At 53.0% G+C, this 16,917-nt stretch overlaps 1 protein-coding gene across 1 annotated transcript in view; it reads right to left on the reverse strand.

The window, feature by feature from the left end:
- The window catches only part of LOC140430766 (adhesion G-protein coupled receptor G2-like), a 168,472-nt gene that overhangs the window by 98,648 nt on the left and 52,907 nt on the right, over window positions 1-16,917 (reverse strand). The window contains exon 2 of the mRNA XM_072518446.1: window positions 7,521-7,614. The gene's annotated coding sequence lies outside the window, so the exon portion shown is untranslated. The remainder of the gene's footprint in view (window positions 1-7,520; window positions 7,615-16,917) is intronic.

Here is a 16,917-nt window from a genome sequence, read left to right on the forward strand (position 1 = left end):
TAATACCTCTACACAGACTACCACATTCAACCCCTGTTAAAAAGAGTCCGGCGGGGGTGGTGGTTTAATATTACAACATGGTAACGTGATAGAAATTATAGATATGGAGGTACCGTAATACCTCCGTACAGCGTTTTGTAACTATTTACAGATTCATAATTAACTATACACTTTAAAATGAAGCAACCAGTTGATTGGGGGCCCTGGTCGTCCTTTGTGATCGTCAAAGCTTCGGTAGTGACTCCGGTAGAGGCTTGGGCGTCTATGACTCCGGGAGCGTGGCCTCGATCTCTGTGGCAGCTTCAACACCCGCAGACGGCACTGGTAGGGAAAAAGGTTGACCTGGGAAGGAAGCGTCTGCTGGGTGCGTCGGTGGGCGGGGGGAACTAGACGGGGCCGGCGGAAGGACCGATCCTCCTGTAAGGTGCACTGGTGGGAAGGAGGGTGGGACTGGTGACTGGGGTGTGCTTGGGGATCCGGCGGGCACCAGGTCTCGTAGGGAGACCGTATCTTGTCGGCCGTCGGGGTACGCCACGTAGGCTTGGAGAAGATGAACCCTCTCGACCAACGGGTCCGACTTGTACGCCCGCACGTGTTTTCGGAGCAGGATGGGTCCGGGAGCTGCCAGCCAGGTCGAGAGCGAGGTCCCAGAGGAGGACTTCCTGGGGCAGACAAGGAGACGTTCGTGAGGTGTTTGGTTGGTCGTGGTACACAGCAGTGACCGGATGGAGTGGAGGGCATCCGGGAGGACTTCCTGCTAGCGGGAGACTGGGAGATTCCTAGACTGTAGGGCCAGTAGGACGGTCTTCCAGACCGTTCCGTTCTCCCTCTCTACCTGTCCGTTACCCCGGGGGTTGTAACTGGTCGTCCTGCTCGAGGCGATGCCCTTGCTGAGCAGGAATTGACGCAGTTCATTGCTCATAAAGGAGGACCCCCTATCACTATGTATGTAAGCAGGGAACCCGAACAGTGCAAAGATGCTATGGAGGGCCATGATGACGGTAGTTGCGGTCATGTCGGAGCAGGGAATGGCGAATGGGAACCAGGAGTACTCGTCAATCACGTTCAGAAAATACGTGTTGCAGTCGGTGGAGGGGAGGGGGCCTTTGAAGTCCATGCTGAGGTGTTCAAAGGGACGGGAAGCCTTTACCAGGTGCGCTTTCTCTGGCCGGTAGAAGTGCGGTTTGCACTCCGCGCAGATTTGGCAGTCCCTGGTGGCTGTCCTGGCCTCCTCGATGGGGTAGGGCAGGTTGCGGGTCTTGATAAAGTGGAAAAAGCGAGTGACCCCCGGGTGTCAGAGGTCCTCGTGGAGGGCTCGGAGGCGGTCCACTTGTGCGTTGGCACATGTGCCGTGGGACAGGGCATCAGGAGGATCGTTTAGCTTCCCGGGACAATACAAGATCTCGTAGTTGTAGGTGGAGAATTCAATCCTCCACCGCAAGATCTCATCGTTTTTTATCTTGCCCCGCTGTGCATTATCGAACATGAAAGCAACCGACCGTTGGTCAGTGGGGAGAGTGAATCTCCTGCCGACCAGGTAATGCCTCCAATGTCGCACAGCTTCTACTATGGCCTGGGCCTCCTTTTCGACTGGGGAGTGGCGGATTTCGGAAGCATGGAGGGTACGTGAAAAGAAGGCCATGGGTCTGCCCGCTTGGTTGAGAGTGGCCGCCAGAGCTACGTCAGACGCGTCGCTCTCGACCTGGAAGGGGAGGGACTCGTCGATGGCGTGCATCGCGACCTTTGCAATGTCTGCTTTGATGCGGCTGAAGGCCTGGCGGGCCTCTATCGACAGGGGAAAAACTGTGGATTGGATCAGGGGACGGGCCTTGTCCGTATAGTTGGGGACCCACTGGGCATAGTAAGAGAAAAACCCTAGGCAGCGCTTCAGGGCCTTGGAGCAGTGAGGGAGGGGGAACTCCATAATGGGGCGCATGGGTTCAGGGTCGGGGCCTATAACTCCATTTCGCACTACGTAGCCGATGATGGCTAGGCGGTCGGTGCTAAACACGCATTTATCCTTGTTATATGTAAGGTTAAGGATCTTTGCGGTCTGGAGGAATTTTCGGAGGTTGGTGTCGTGGTCCTGCTGGTCGTGGCCGTAGATGGTGACATTATCGAGATACGGGAATGTTGCCCGTAAACCGTACCGGTCAACCATTCAGTCCATCTCGCGCTGGAAGACCGAGACCCCGTTGGTGACACCGAAGGGAACCCTTAAGAAGTGATAGAGCCGCACATCTGCCTCGAAGGCAGTGTATTTGCGGTCATTAGTGCGGATGGGAGCTGGTGGTAGGCGACTTAAGATCCACTGTGGAGAAGACCTTGTAATGCGCAATCCTGTTTACCAGGTCGGATATGTGGGGGAGAGGGTACGCGTCCTGTTGATGATCTGCCTGTAGTCGATGACCATCCTCTGCTTCTCCCTGGTCTTTACCACCACTATTTGAGCTCTCCAGGGACTGTTGCTAGCTTCAATGACTCCTTCCCTCAGTAGCCTTTGGACCTCTGACCTAATAAAGATCCGACCCTGGGCACTGTACCGTCTGCTCCTGGTGGCGACGGGTTTGCAATCCGGGGTGAGGTTCGCAAACAGGGAAGGCAGATCGACCTTGAGGGTCGCGAGGCTGCAGACAGTAATGGGGGGGGGGTATAGGGCTAATGAATTTGAAAGTTAGACTTTGGAGATTACACTGGAAGTCTAAACCCAGGAGTGTGGCCGCGCAGAGGTGGGGAAGGATGTCGAGCCGGTAATTTTTAAACTCCCTTCCCTGAAGTTTGCTACACAAAACCCCTTTATCTCTACTGAGTGGGAACCGGAGGCCAGGGAGATTTTTTGATTAACGGGGTGGACGAGGAGAGAACAGCGCCTTACCGTGTCGGGGTGTATGAAGCTCTCCGTGCCCCCAGTTTCGATTAAGCAGGACGTCTCGTGCGCGTTGATTAGTACTGTTGTTGTAGCAGTTGAGAGTGTCCGAGGCTGGGACTGGTCCAGGGTCACTGAGGCTAATCGCAGCAGTTGAGTGTTCTCTTCGGGCAGTGTGCGGTCAGCTGAGCTAGGGTCCTGGGAGTCCATCCAAGATGGCGGCTCCTATTGGTCGCACATGGCTGGGGGTGCACAAAATTGCGGCGCCCATCCATCGAACGTGGCCCCCGCGGGACAAGATGGCGGCGCCCGGGGGCCGCATGTGGCCCTGGAGGAGGAAGATGGCGGTGCCTGCTGGCTGCACAGGGACCGTGGAGAGGTTTGTGGTGGCGGTCCGCATTCGCCGCCAGAGACCGCGGCGACCGCACGGGCCTAGCATACCACCACGAAGTGGCCCTTTTTAACCGCATCCCTTGAAGGTGGATGCGCGGGCCGGGCAGCGCTGCCAGGGGTGCTTGGCCTGCCCGCAAAAGTAGCAGCGGGGCCCCCCGGGGTTGCCAGGCCGCCTTGCAGCACAAGCTTATGGGGAGATGGGGGATGTCTCGGGGTCGGCTGCAGAGAGGTTCCATGCTGCCCAGGGGCTGCCGTGCGGTCGGGAACGTAAGCGCAGGCATTTCTGGAGGCCTCATCCAGGGAGTCTGCAAGGGCCCATGCCTCCTTGAGGCCTAGGGTGTCTTTTTCCAGCAATCGCTGGTGGATTTGGGAGGACAGCATACCTGCCATGAAAGCGTCCCGGATCAAGAGTTCTGTGTGGTCGCTCGCCGAAACTTGCGGGCAGCTGCAGTTTCCCCCCAACACCAGGAGCGCACGGTAGAATTCTTCCAGCGATTCCCCAGGGATTTGTCGCCTCGTTGCTAACAGATGTCAGGCATAGACCTGGTATACCGGGCGAATATAATGTTCTTTTAGCAGCTCCATTGCTGCATCAAAGTTGTCCGCGTCCTTGATGAGGGTGTAAATTTCTGGGCTCACCCTCGAGTGCAGGACTTGCAATTTCTTTTCTCCCGTGGGTGTGTTTTCGGCCGTTACGAGATATCCTTTAAAACACGCCAGCCAGTGGTTGAATGTTGCCGCTGAGTTCGCCGCGTGGGGGCTGAGTTGCAGACACTCCAGCTTGATTCGGAGATCCATCCTTTTAAATCTATCTTATTAATTGATGCACAATCAATGACCACTAAAGCGAGGTTGTAGTCCAACTGAAGGCTTTAATAAGCTAGATATTTCCCCCAGCAGCTCAGGTACACAAAGAAGGCTGCTGGGGTGGCACGGGCTCTTATACCCCGCCTTGCAGGGCGGAGCTACCATACAGCTTGACCAATAGGAAACATACAATATCTACCAATGGCGTTCCAGCATTACCAGGTACAGTAATACCTCTACACAGACTACCACATCATGCTCTTTCCCCACCTCCCCAATCAAGTCCAGAACCACTGGGAGGATTAGTTCTAACTCCACTGCTGCACAGGCTGAGGTGAACTAACACAGGTTGGACGGTGATCAATTATGGGTCCTTCTTGCTTTGTGTCAATCAAGCCTTCACTCCACATTGTGTTTGGCAAATGGGACAGGAATTATCTGTACTTAGGAAAAGTTTTGAAACAAACTCCTGAAAACAAAATAGATCATCAGAACAACATTCATAATGGGCTGGATTTTCCGCTTTTAAGATTATGTCCCCCATGTCGTCGTGAAAACTGTGGTCTTTTATGCCAGGAAAACTGGCGTCAAAAGGCCACAGATTCACAGCCGTGCAGGGGGCTGGCAGGCCGCTGTCATGGAGCTCGCAGCTCCAGCTGCCGATACGGTCCCCTGCACTTCCGGGTCAGAGGCCATGCATGCGCATGGCGGTGGCCTCCAGCAGCCATGACATGCTCCATGGCGGACTCAGCCCGCGGACCTGGACCGTCAAAATAGTGCCCCGCATCGGCTGCTCGCCCGACCCGAACCGCCGCACAAAAAAACCCCAGTTCCGAATGAGACACCCCTGCCCTCCAATCGGCCCACCCCCGACTGGCGGCCCGGACTGAGTCCGCAGCCGCCACGCGAGTATCCCGGAAGGTGGGACCATGAGTGGTCCACGCCGTCGAGAATTTGGCCAGTCGGAGACGAAGAATAGTAGGGCAGGTGGATCCTCGTCATTTTCGGGGGCCGGAGAATCGTGGAACCGGCACCGTTCCTGATTTTGTGCGGAAAAACAATTCTCCAGCCCAGGCCGAACGCGCTTTCGCTGTTGGGGTGCGGAGAATCCCGCCTGTCATGATATCCACATGAACATATCATGGTGCAATCACACACACACTGATGAACAGGTAGTTGGACCAACCAACACACACACATCGAAGCCAATCACCAGTGAGAGCACACGCACTATAAAACAGGGAACACCACAGTTCCCGCTCATTCTACCAGGAGATAGCTCAGAGCACAGAGCTCACAGCGTGCCACTGAGTGCCTCACCAAGATAGTGCAAAGGCTGGGTCCACAGGTTAGCTGGTGAAGTACGAACCACAGCCAGAAGTTAATAGTTATTATTGTACAGAACAATAAAACAGAGTTGTACCATCTACAACCGTGTTGGTTCGTTTGTGTATCGGAACACCCAACACGACATGATACCAGGACTGGAAACTCGTCAGCGACTGTGAGACCTACCCGCACCTCTTCAGAAGCCCGCCATCCTGCGCGATGGATACCATCAGTCCGTCGCAGCCGCTCCGGATCGCTGGAAATCTTGGCGTCAACTGGAAGCTGTTTAAACAGCGCTTCCAACTCTTCCTAGAAGCTACAGACAGGGAGAATGCATCGGACACCAGGAAGATCGCCCTCCTCCTCTCCACGGCGGGGCATCACGCCATCCACATCTACAACTCCCTGGCATTCTCGGAAGGCGAGGACAAGACGAAATACAAGACGGTCCTTCTAAAATTTGAGGAACACTTCAGCGTGGAAGTCAATGAGAGCTTCGAGAGGTACCTCTTCCAGCAGCGCCTGCAGGGTAAGGATGAGCCTTTTCAATCTTTTTTGACACACCTCCGTATCCTCGCGCAGTCCTGCGGCTATGAGGCCAGCTCCGACTCCATGATTCGGGATCAGATAGTTTTTGGGGTCACCTCAGACACCTTGCGCCAGCAGCTCCTCAAAATAAAGCGCCTCACCCTAGCCACCGCCATCGAGACCTGCGTCCTCCACGAAAACGCGACCAGCCGATACTCCCAAATCCAGGCGGCCGAATCGGCACGGCACGGTCTTACGAGGCCGAGCGGGTCCAGTCGATCGAGTTCCTCCCGAACCGCGGCCCGGATGAGGGCGGACATTACGCGCGCTTTCCGAGGCCTCCCGCGCTTGTACGCGCCAAGAGAGGTGACGTCGACGCAGAGGGACGGGATGCGCAGGCGCGCTCTACGCAGGACCGTACCGCGCATGCGCGGTGGCGGAACGAACGCCATGACATCACGACGTGCGGCAACTGTGGATCCGCACACTTAAAGCGGCAAAGTCCGGCCAAAGCGCGACAACGCCTCCGCTGTGGCAGGAATGGCCACTACGCTGCCTGCTGTCGAGCAGCTCCACCTGCCAACTCTCCGCAATTCCGCCAGCCTCGCAGGGACGTGCGGGCCATTCAGCCCCCATACACTGAGTCATACCCTGACGATATGCAGACCGGGGATACCGACGACTGGGAACCCTTCCACGTTGCGGTAATAAACAAGAACCGGATGTCCCCAAGTCGGACCCACCAGCCGATGCCAGTGCACAGCATTGATCCAGGCGATGAATGGTGTGCCACCCTAACAGTCAACCCGAATTTGTCGCCCACCTGATAGACTGGACTTATGAGCCTGTTAGCACATTGGACTCACTGAATTGTTTTACAGTACTGTTAACGTGTTTCTTTCTTGTCGTTCCAGAAGTTCTCTTTCGATGTTTGCTTTTTGCACTTGTTTTGTTAGTGGTACAACCTCGTTGCTCTGTTGCACCTGACACCTTCCTATGTATATAGTTTAGCTTCATGTACATGTTGTAAATATTGCACACACATACTCAGATGCACTCAGTACACACCAACATTTATCACCATGTAGGCACATATCCTTGTAAAAAGGGGGGATGTCATGATATCCATATTTACAAATCATGGTGCAATCACACACATACACTGAGGGACAGGTAGTTGGACCAACCAACACACACACAACATCGCAGCCAATCACCAGTGAGAGCACACGCACTATAAGACAGGGACCACCACAGTTCCCGCTCATTCTACCAGGAGATGGCTCAGAGCACAGAGCTCACAGCGTGCCACTCAGACATACACCATGTGCTGAGTGCCTCACCAAGATAGTGCAAAGGCTGGGTCCACAGGTTAGCTGGTGAAGTACGAACCACAGCCAGAAGTTAATAGTTATTATTGTACAGAATAATAAAACAGAATTGTACACAACCGTGTTGGTTCGTTTGTGTATCGGAACACCCAACCCGACACCGCCCCAGTTCTTTTCTGATGCCAATTTAGTCTTCAGTTATGAATCTAGGTCTTTTTTCTGATCATACAGCGCCAAAAGTATTGGCTCGGATTATGTAAACCTACTTCAGAAATTTATTTTTCTTTCTATCGCAGTTTGTATTTCCATTTCTGTTTGGTTCAGTTTTAAGGTCCTCACATTCAGTTGCATTTAACGGTCCTGAAATGAAATGCAAAAAAAAAATTTATTTAGTTTTTTGAAAGTAACCGGCATTCGCTCTTTTCATTTCTTCCCACTTCCCTCCTCTTATAAACAGAGGATAATTGGTCAAACAGTCTTGATTAAAAATGGTCGAAAAAGCTGTGTTATGAAATGCCAAGCTAAAGTGTGCCAGGACACACTAACTTCTTTATCACCGAGCAGCAAATCATTCAATTCCATTCACAGACTAACCTGAATATTCCATGGTGGGGTCGGGTGGGCTGGCGTTCCACAGATTACCTACTAGATCTCCAGTGAAAGTGGTGGATCCCTATGGAATGGCATAAACACCCATTTCCCTGGAGTTCTGCTGGTCTCCTGCCAGAATTATAGCCATAGAGTTTTACAGCACAGATAGAGGCCCTTCAACCCATTTTGTCTGCGTCGAACATCAAAAACCTATCTGTTCTAATCCCATTTTCCAACACTAACACGAGGGGCGCGATTCTCCGACCACCCACCGGGTCGGAGAATCGCCGGGGGCTGGCGTGAATCCCGCCCGCGCCGTGTCCCGAATTCTCCGCCACCAGAGATTCGGCGGGGGCAGGAATCGCGCCGCGCCGGTCGGAGTGGGCGGGAATCACGCCGCGCCGGTCGGTGGGCCCACCCCCGGCGATTCTCCGGACCGCGATGGGCTGAAGTCCCGCCGCTGTCAACCCTCTCCAGCCGGTGTGAATTAAACCACCTTCTGAACGGCGGGACAAGGCGGCGCGGGCGGGCTCCGGGGTCCTGGGGGGAGGGTGCGGGCGATCTGGCCCCGGGGGGTGCCCCTACGGTGGCCTGGCCCGCGGTCGAGACCCACCGATCCACGGGCGGGCCTGTGCTGTTATGGCGCTCTTTTTCTTCCGCCTTCCCAATGGTCTTCACTATGGAAGAGACCCCCTCCCCTGCGCATGACGTCAGCAGCCGCTGACGCTCCTGCGCATGCGTCGCCCGGCGAAGACCTTTCGGCGCCAGCTGGCGTGGTGTGGCATCAAAGGCCTTTCCCGCCAGCCGGCGGAGACTTCCGCACCTTTGGGGCGGCCCAACGCCGGAGTGTTTCCCGCCACTCCATTACGCCGGAACCCTCCGCCCTGCCGGGTAGGGGAGAATCCCGCCCCTGGTATGCTATGGCATTTCAAGTGCTCAACTAAATGTTTCTTAATTGTTTTGAGGGTGTTTTGAGGGTTCCTGCCGCTATCACCCTTTTAGGCAGTGCTTTCCAGATTCCCACCACCCTCTGCTTGAAAAAGTCTTTCCACACATCCCCTCTAAATCTTCTGCCGCTTAACTTAAATCTATGTCCCCTGGTTATTGACCCCTCTACGAAGGGGAAAAGTTTCTTCCTGTCTATCCTATCTATGTCCTTCATAACTTTGTACACCTCGATCATATCCCCCTTCAGAGCCTTCTCTGTTGTAAGAAGGACAACACCAGCGAACCAGCCTCTCTTCACAGCTGAAACACTCCAGCCCAGGCAACATCCTGGATGAATCTCCTTTGCACCCTCTCAAGTGAAATCTCATTCTTCGTTTAGTATGGTGATAGACCAGTAATATCCCTCTGATGTGAGGGACAGTGGGTTGCTGATTTCGCCACAGCCAGTCTAACAGGCCAGGAGGAAGTGTTATGCAAGATAATCTCTACACCATGATGTCATGATATTTCGATCAGCGTATCATGGTGCAATCACACACACACTGATGGACATGCAGTAGGACCAACCAACACACACACAACATTGCAGCCAATCACCAGTGAGAGCACACGCACTATAAAAACAGGGGACACTACAGTTCCCGCTCATTCCAGCAGCAGCCAGCTCAGAGCACCGAGCTCAGAGCCTGCCACTCAGACATTCACCATGTGCTGAGTGCCTCACCCAGATAGTAATAGGACAAGGTCCACAGATTAGCTGGTAATGCACGTACCCAAGTTAGCAGTGTGCTGTTACAGTTGAGTAGTTAATAAAATTGAGTTACACCATCTCCAGACGTATTGGATCGTTTGTACATCAGAACACCCAACACGACATGATACCAGAAGCGGACGCAAACCAGCGCCTGTGAGACCTACCTGCAACGCATCACCAATCCGCCGTCCTGCACCATGGAGAACATCAACCCGCCGCCGCCGCTCCGAATCGCTGGCAAGCTCGGGGTCAATTGGAAACTGTTCAAGCAACGCTTCCAGCTCTTCCTCGAGGCTACAGACAGGGAGAATGCATCGGACACCAGGATAATTGCCCTTCTTCTCTCCACGGCAGGGCAAAACGCCATCCACATCTTTAACTCCCTTACATTTGCAGACGGCGAGGACAAAACCAAATACAAGACGGTGCGCCGAAGTTCGACGAACACACCTCCACATCCTCGCGCAGTCCTGTGGATATTTGACCACCTCTGACTCCATGATACGCGACCAGATAGTTTTCGGAGTCATGTCGGACACCCTGCGCCAGCAGCTCCTTCGGGTCAAGCAACTCACCCTGGTGACTGCCGTCGAGACCTGCATCCTGCTTGATAACACCACCAGCCGGTACTCACACATCCAGGTGGCCGAAACGGCGTGGCACGGGCCCCATGAGGCGAAGCGGGTCCAGACGATCGAGTACCTCCCGGGCCGCGGCGTGCAGGAGGCCGGCCATTTTGTGCGCTTTCCGAGGCCTCTCGTGCTTGTACGCGCCAAAAGAGGAGACGCTGACGCAGAGGAACGCGATGCGCAGACGGGCACTATGCAAGACTGCACCGCGCATGCGCGGTGGCGCAACGAACGCACTGACGTCATGACGTGCGGCAACTGTGGCTCCGCCCATTTAAAGCAGCAATGTCCTGACAAAGCGCGACAATGCCTACCCTGTGGCAGGTTGGGCCACTATGCTGCCTGCTGTCGAGCAGCTCAGCCTGCCAACTCGTACCCGTTTAACCAGCCTCGCAGAAACGTTCGGGCAATTCAACCCACGTTCACCGAGTCCGATCCCAACATCACACAGACCAGTGACACTGAGGACAGGGAGCCCTTCCGCGTTGCTGTCATCAACAAGAACACGCTGTCCCCGAGTCGAAAGCACCAGCCGCTGTCAGTGCACAGCATTGATCCGGACGACGAGTGGTGTGCCACCCTGACGGTCAACCAATCCCAGGTCAGATTCCGTCTGGACACTGGTGCCTCCGCCAATCTCCTCGCATGGACAGCATTCCAGACCCTGAAGGTTAAACCACCTATTCTGCCATCCAACTGTCAACTCGTTGACTATAATGGCAACGTCATCCCCGCCACGGGGTGGTGCCAGCTCGAAGTGACACACAACTCACGTAAAGCCATACTACCATTCAAAATCGTGGGCTCCTCAAAGGACTCTCTGCTGGGCCCACTGGCGTGCAAAATCCTCCACCTCGTTCGGCGTGTACACTCTCTCTCTCCAGCAGGCATGTCCGATTTCCCAGATGCAGACTTTAGGGCGCAGCTCAACTCAATCCTCACGCACAACCAGGATGTTTTCGAGGGCATGGGCACACTGCCCTACACGTACAAAATCCGGCTTAAACAGGATGCCACCCCAGTAGTTCACGACCCTCGCAGTGTCCCAGCACCCCTCAAGGACCGCCTCAAGCAGCAGCTGCAGGACCTTCAGGACCAAGGAGTACTTTCCCGGGTAACGGAGCCAACTCCATGGGTCAGCTCCATGGTGTGCGTCAAGAAGCCTTCCGGCGAGCTCCGGATCTGTATCGACCCAAAAGATTTGAATCACAACATTATGAGGGAACACTACCCCATACCCAAACGAGAAGAAATCACAAGCGAAATGGCTCGGGCAAAAATATTCACCAAGCTTGATGCCTCAAAGGGTTTTTGGCAGATTCAATTGGATCAGTCCAGCAGGAAGCTGTGCACTTTCAACACTCCCTTTGGCAGATACTGCTACAATAGGATGCCATTTGGCATCATCTCGGCTTCTGAAGTGTTCCATCGCACCATGGAACAGATGATGGAGGGCATCGAAGGCATGCGCGTTTATGTAGACGACATCATTATTTGGTCCACCACACCGCAGGAGCACATCAGTCGCCTCCAGCGCATCTTTAAACGGATACGGGACCAGGGCCTGCGTCTTAACCGAGCCAAATGCTCTTTTGGACAAACCGAGCTGAAGTTCCTGGAGGACCACATGTCCCGGTTGGGGGTGCGGCCGGATGCCGACAAGGTGGCAGCCATCACGGCCATGCAGAAGCCCACAGACAAGAAGGCGGTGCCACGTTTTTTCGGAATGGTCAACTTCCTGGAGAAGTTCATCCCTAACCTTGCTTCCCACACTACAGCTCTCTGGCACCTTGTCAGGAAGACAACTGAATTCCAGTGGCTTCCCACCCACCAGCATGAATGGGAGGAGCTCAAGGTCAAACTCACCACTGCCCCAGTACTGGCGTTTTTCGATCCTGCAAGGGAGACGAAAATCTCGACTGACGCCAGCCAGTCCGGCATTGGGGCGGTCCTCCTGCAACGGGATGACGCCTCATCATGGGCCCCAGTCGCCCAAGCGTCACGGGCCATGACCTCCACAGAGCCTGACCCACCCTTGAGGCGATCAACCCGAATTTGTCGCCCACCTGAGAGACTTAATTGATGAACCTTTTCATATTGGACTCACTGATTTGTTCTGACATACTGTTTCAGACTTTCTGCCATACTGTTTAAGATTTTGTTATTGTTTGTTAATAACATTGGTTTCGTTCTTGGTGTAACACAGTTAGTTTCTGCACCGGGCACCTTCCTGTGTATATAGTATAGCCACATGTACATATTGTTGTAAATATTGCACACACATGATTAGATGCACTCACTACACTTTATTTATTATCATGTAGGCACATATTCTTTACGAAAAGGGGGGAATGTCATGATATTTAGATCAGCATATCATGGTGCAATCACACACACACTGATGGCCATGCAGTAGGACCAACCAACACACACACAACATTGCAGCCAATCACCAGTGAGAGCACACGCACTATAAAAATGGGACACTACAGTTCCCGCTCATTCCAGCAGCAGCCAGCTCAGAGCACCGAGCTCAGAGCCTGCCACTCAGACATTCACCATGTGCTGAGTGCCTCACCCAGATAGTGATAGGACAGGGTCCACAGATTAGCTGGTAATGCACGTACCCAAGTTAGCAGTGTACTGTTACAGTTGAGTAGTTAATAAAATTGAGTTACACCATCTCCAGCCATGTTGGATCGTTTATACATCAGAACATCCAACACGACACAGGACAAAACAGTCTGTTTGGGATTGTATATAACACCCATGAGACCCACAGGGATGACCCGATCGATCTCCCCTTGGGGCTTGTGGAGTAGAAGCTCTGCTGCTGCGGGGCAGAGGTCCAACAGCGGGCTTGTTAAATACCCAAGATAAAAGCTGGCTCACAGGGAGCCGACATCTCAGGATGGTCCCGACTGGGTCTTAAGAGTGTTGCTTCATTCCTGCATTTCCTAGCTAAGTAGGAAATAAACTTCTTTTAACTAACCTTATCAGGGCTCCTCATTGAATATTGGCGCCTAGAATAAAACAGAACTAGAGACGGTGCTGCTGGCCACTCAGACTACAGCTGCTTCTCAACGCAAAAGAGCAAGGTTAGCACTATTTCAAAAATGCTGCTCTTCAGTAGACTCAACGTGTTGAAATGAAATGAAATGAAATTGCTTATCGTCACAAGTAGTCTTCAAATGAAGTTACTGTGAAAAGCCCAGATGCGAATGTGGAAGACTGGGCTCAGTAAGCCCTATTTTCTTCGGGAGAATGCTATTACTGGGGAAGATCGCCAGAAGGTGATTCTTTCTTTTAAGATAAATATTTTTATTAGATTTTACATTTGAGCACTGAACAGGGGGGTGGATTTTCTGTTTTGGGGACTTTGTCCCCACGCCATCGTAAAAACGGAGGATTTTAACTCCAGAAAAACTGGCGTGATAGAGCCACATATTCATAGCCCTGCAGGGGGCTAGCAGTGAATCATGGTAAAAATAGTAGCTTTTGCTGCAGATATGGGCCCCTGCACTTCCGGGTCACAGGCCGCGTATGCGCACGGCGGAGGCCTCCAGCAACCGCCTCCAGCGACCGCACCGTGCTCCATGGCGGACTCAGACCGCGGAGCTGGACCTTAAATATAGTGCCCCCGATCGGCCGCGCGCACGAACGGACCGCCAATCCAAAAATTGCCTGGTCCCGTATACGGCCCTCTCGCCCTCCGATCCGCCTGCCCCCGACCAGGGTGGCCGTGGACTGAGTCTGCAGCCTCCACGTCTAGTATCTCGACTGGCAGGACCACATTAAATCCACGCCGTCGGGACTTCGGCCGGTCGGGGGCGGAGAACGGCGGGGCGGGCCTCCAGCAATGGCCACAGGTAGGCAAAATGTACTCAGAGTACGCCGCTTTTCGGGGCCCCGAGAATTGGGGAACCGGCACCGGTCCCGATTCCATGCGGGGAAATGGATTCTCCGCTCCGGCGCCGGCCGCCATTTTGGCTTCGGGGTGCGGAGAATCCAGCCAGGATATGATTGAAATGGTTATTATTTACAATTTACATGTTTTTTCCTTTTTAGGCACTCTCTCTCTCTCTCTCTCTTCACCCACCCCCCCCCCCCTCCCCCTCCCTCCCCCACCTACCTTTTGCTCCACCCTATTCCCTCTTCCCTTTTCTGTTATTCGGGTTCCGTCTGGGCCCTTTTCCTCCGCCGTAGATGTTATAATCTATCATTCATCTTGTTTTTGTTCCCATGGCTTTGTGTGGAGCCCTCTGGTCTCCTCTTCAATCTGTACCTGGGTATCCCCTGGTGTTTCTTTGGGTTCCTACCTTGCTGCCCCCCCCTTGTTCCTGCCTGCTTTGTGTGGTCCTGTTGGTTCCAATTAGTTCCCTCGCCCCCCCCCCCCCCCTCCCTTCCTATCCATTATTGGCTTCAAACAGGTCTTAGAACAGGCTGATGAATTGCCCCCACACTTTGTAGAAGCCCTCGTCCGACCCTCGGATGGTGTACTTAATCTTCTGGAGAAATGCCGACAAGTCTGCCAGCCAGTCAGCAGCTATGGGTGCTGCTGATTGCCAGCCGAACAGGATTCTCCAGACGGCGATTAAGGAAGGAAAAGCAAGAGCATCGGCCCTCTTCCCATGTGAAGTTCTGGCTGGTCCGATACCCTGAAGATTGCCACTTTCGGGCATGGCTCCACCCTCACCCCCTGTTATGGGCTAGGGCTTAGAGAACCCCAAAGTGTATCATGGAGTTCCCCTGACCCACAACTTTTAATAGATTGTGGTATGGGGAGCACACGGCCCACTCTACAGGTGTGGTACAGCAGAAATGGAAAAGTATTTTTTAAAAGCAAAACAATGTTTATTCTATGAACTCAAGTTGACCTTTTTAAAACATATAGTGAACATCTTAGCAACCATCAATTCAAATACAACCCCCAAAGACTACAACACTAAGTAATTCTTAAAGCTTTCCTTTTAACATCCATAAGACTTAAAACACCTTTCAACAGAAGCACATTAGGTTTACATTCACTACTGAGAACGTTTATAATTCTGAATTCACCAAATGATCAAGAGATAGTCTTTTGATGGCAGAGAGAATAGCAGTACACCTGCTTGGTCTGGCTTCAGCTCCAACACCGAAAACGAAACTAAAACACACCCTGCAGCCTGCTCAAAAACAAAAGTAAAAAGCTGACAGACAGCCCAGCTCCACCCCTCTCTGGCATCACTGCAGTAGTAAACATCCATTTCTTAAAGTTACTCTCACTACAGATATTTATATACACACCCATTTATAAACGCCCATTTCTTAAAGGTACTCTCACATGACCCCCCCACAATCTTGGACACTGCCTCGAAGAAGGCTGCCCAGTACTCAACAAGTCCGGGGCAGGCCCAGAACATGGGCGTGGTTGGCCGGCCCTCCCTGGCACCGTTCACACTTGTCCGCCACTTTCAGGAAGAACCTGCTCATTCGGGTTCTGGTTAAGTGTGCTCTGTGCACCACTTTAAACTGCCTTGCGCAGGAGGAGGTGGAGTTGGCCCTACTTAGTCCTCCAGAGTCCTCACCCTACTTCCGTCCTTAGTTCTTCTTCCCATTTCTGTCTTGCTCTGTCTAGTGGTGCTCTCGACCTTTCTAAAAGCCACCCGTATAAATCCCCAGTTTCCTTTTGTCTACGTCCAGTAGCTCCTCCAACACTATATCTCTCGGGGCCCTAGGGTACCTCATCATCTCCTTGCGGAGAAAGTTTTTGACTTGTAAATGTTGGAACTCGTGTCCATTCTGTAGTTCCAGTCTCTCCGTCAGCTCGACCAAGGTTGCAAGTCTGTCCCCCGTGTAGAAGTCCCTAATCGCTAGCGTCCCCCCATCCTGTCTCTACCTCTTAAAGCGGGCCATGGTGGACACCTCGGTTAAGCCGGAATGTTGTCTCATCTGGTTCCAGGTTTTTAACGTTCCTACCACCACTGGGCTGGATGTGTGCTTTGCCGGCAGGGATTGGAGCACTGTCGTTCGCGGCTAGGGCTCGGAGGGTCTTTCCCGTGCAGGAGGAGGACTCCATATCACCCATTCCATAAGACCATAAGACATAGGAGCGGAGGTAAGGCCATTCGGCCCATCGAGTCCACTCCACCATTCAATCATGGTTGATTTCAACTCCATTTACCCGCTCTCTCTCCATAGCCCTTAATTCCTCGAGAAATCAAGAATTTATCAACTTCTGTCTTAGAGACACTCAACGTCCCGGCCTCCACCGCCCTCTGTGGCAATGAATTCCACAGACCCACCACTCTCTGGCTGAAGAAATTTCTCCTCATCTCTGTTCTAAAGTGACTCCCTTTTATTCTAAGGCTGTGCCCCCGGGTCCTAGTCTCCCCTGTTAATGGAAACAACTTCCCAACATCCACCCTATCTAAGCCATTCATTATCTTGTAAGTTTCTATTAGATCTCCCCTCAACCTCCTAAACTCCAATGAATATAATCCCAGGATCCTCAGACGTCCATCGTATGTTAGGCCTACCATTCCTGGGATCATCCGTGTGAATCTCCGCTGGACCCGCTCCAGTGCCAGTATGTCCTTCCTGAGGTGTGGGGCCCAAAATTGCTCACAGTATTCTAAATGGGGCCTAACTAGTGCTTTATAAAGCTTCAGAAGTACATCCCTGCTTTTATATTCCAAGCCTCTTGAGATAAATGACAACATTGCATTTGCTTTCTTAATTACGGACTCAACCTGCAAGTTT

Source organism: Scyliorhinus torazame, chromosome 10 (genome assembly GCF_047496885.1).
Source record: "Scyliorhinus torazame isolate Kashiwa2021f chromosome 10, sScyTor2.1, whole genome shotgun sequence".
Classification (NCBI taxonomy): Eukaryota; Metazoa; Chordata; class Chondrichthyes; order Carcharhiniformes; family Scyliorhinidae; genus Scyliorhinus; species Scyliorhinus torazame.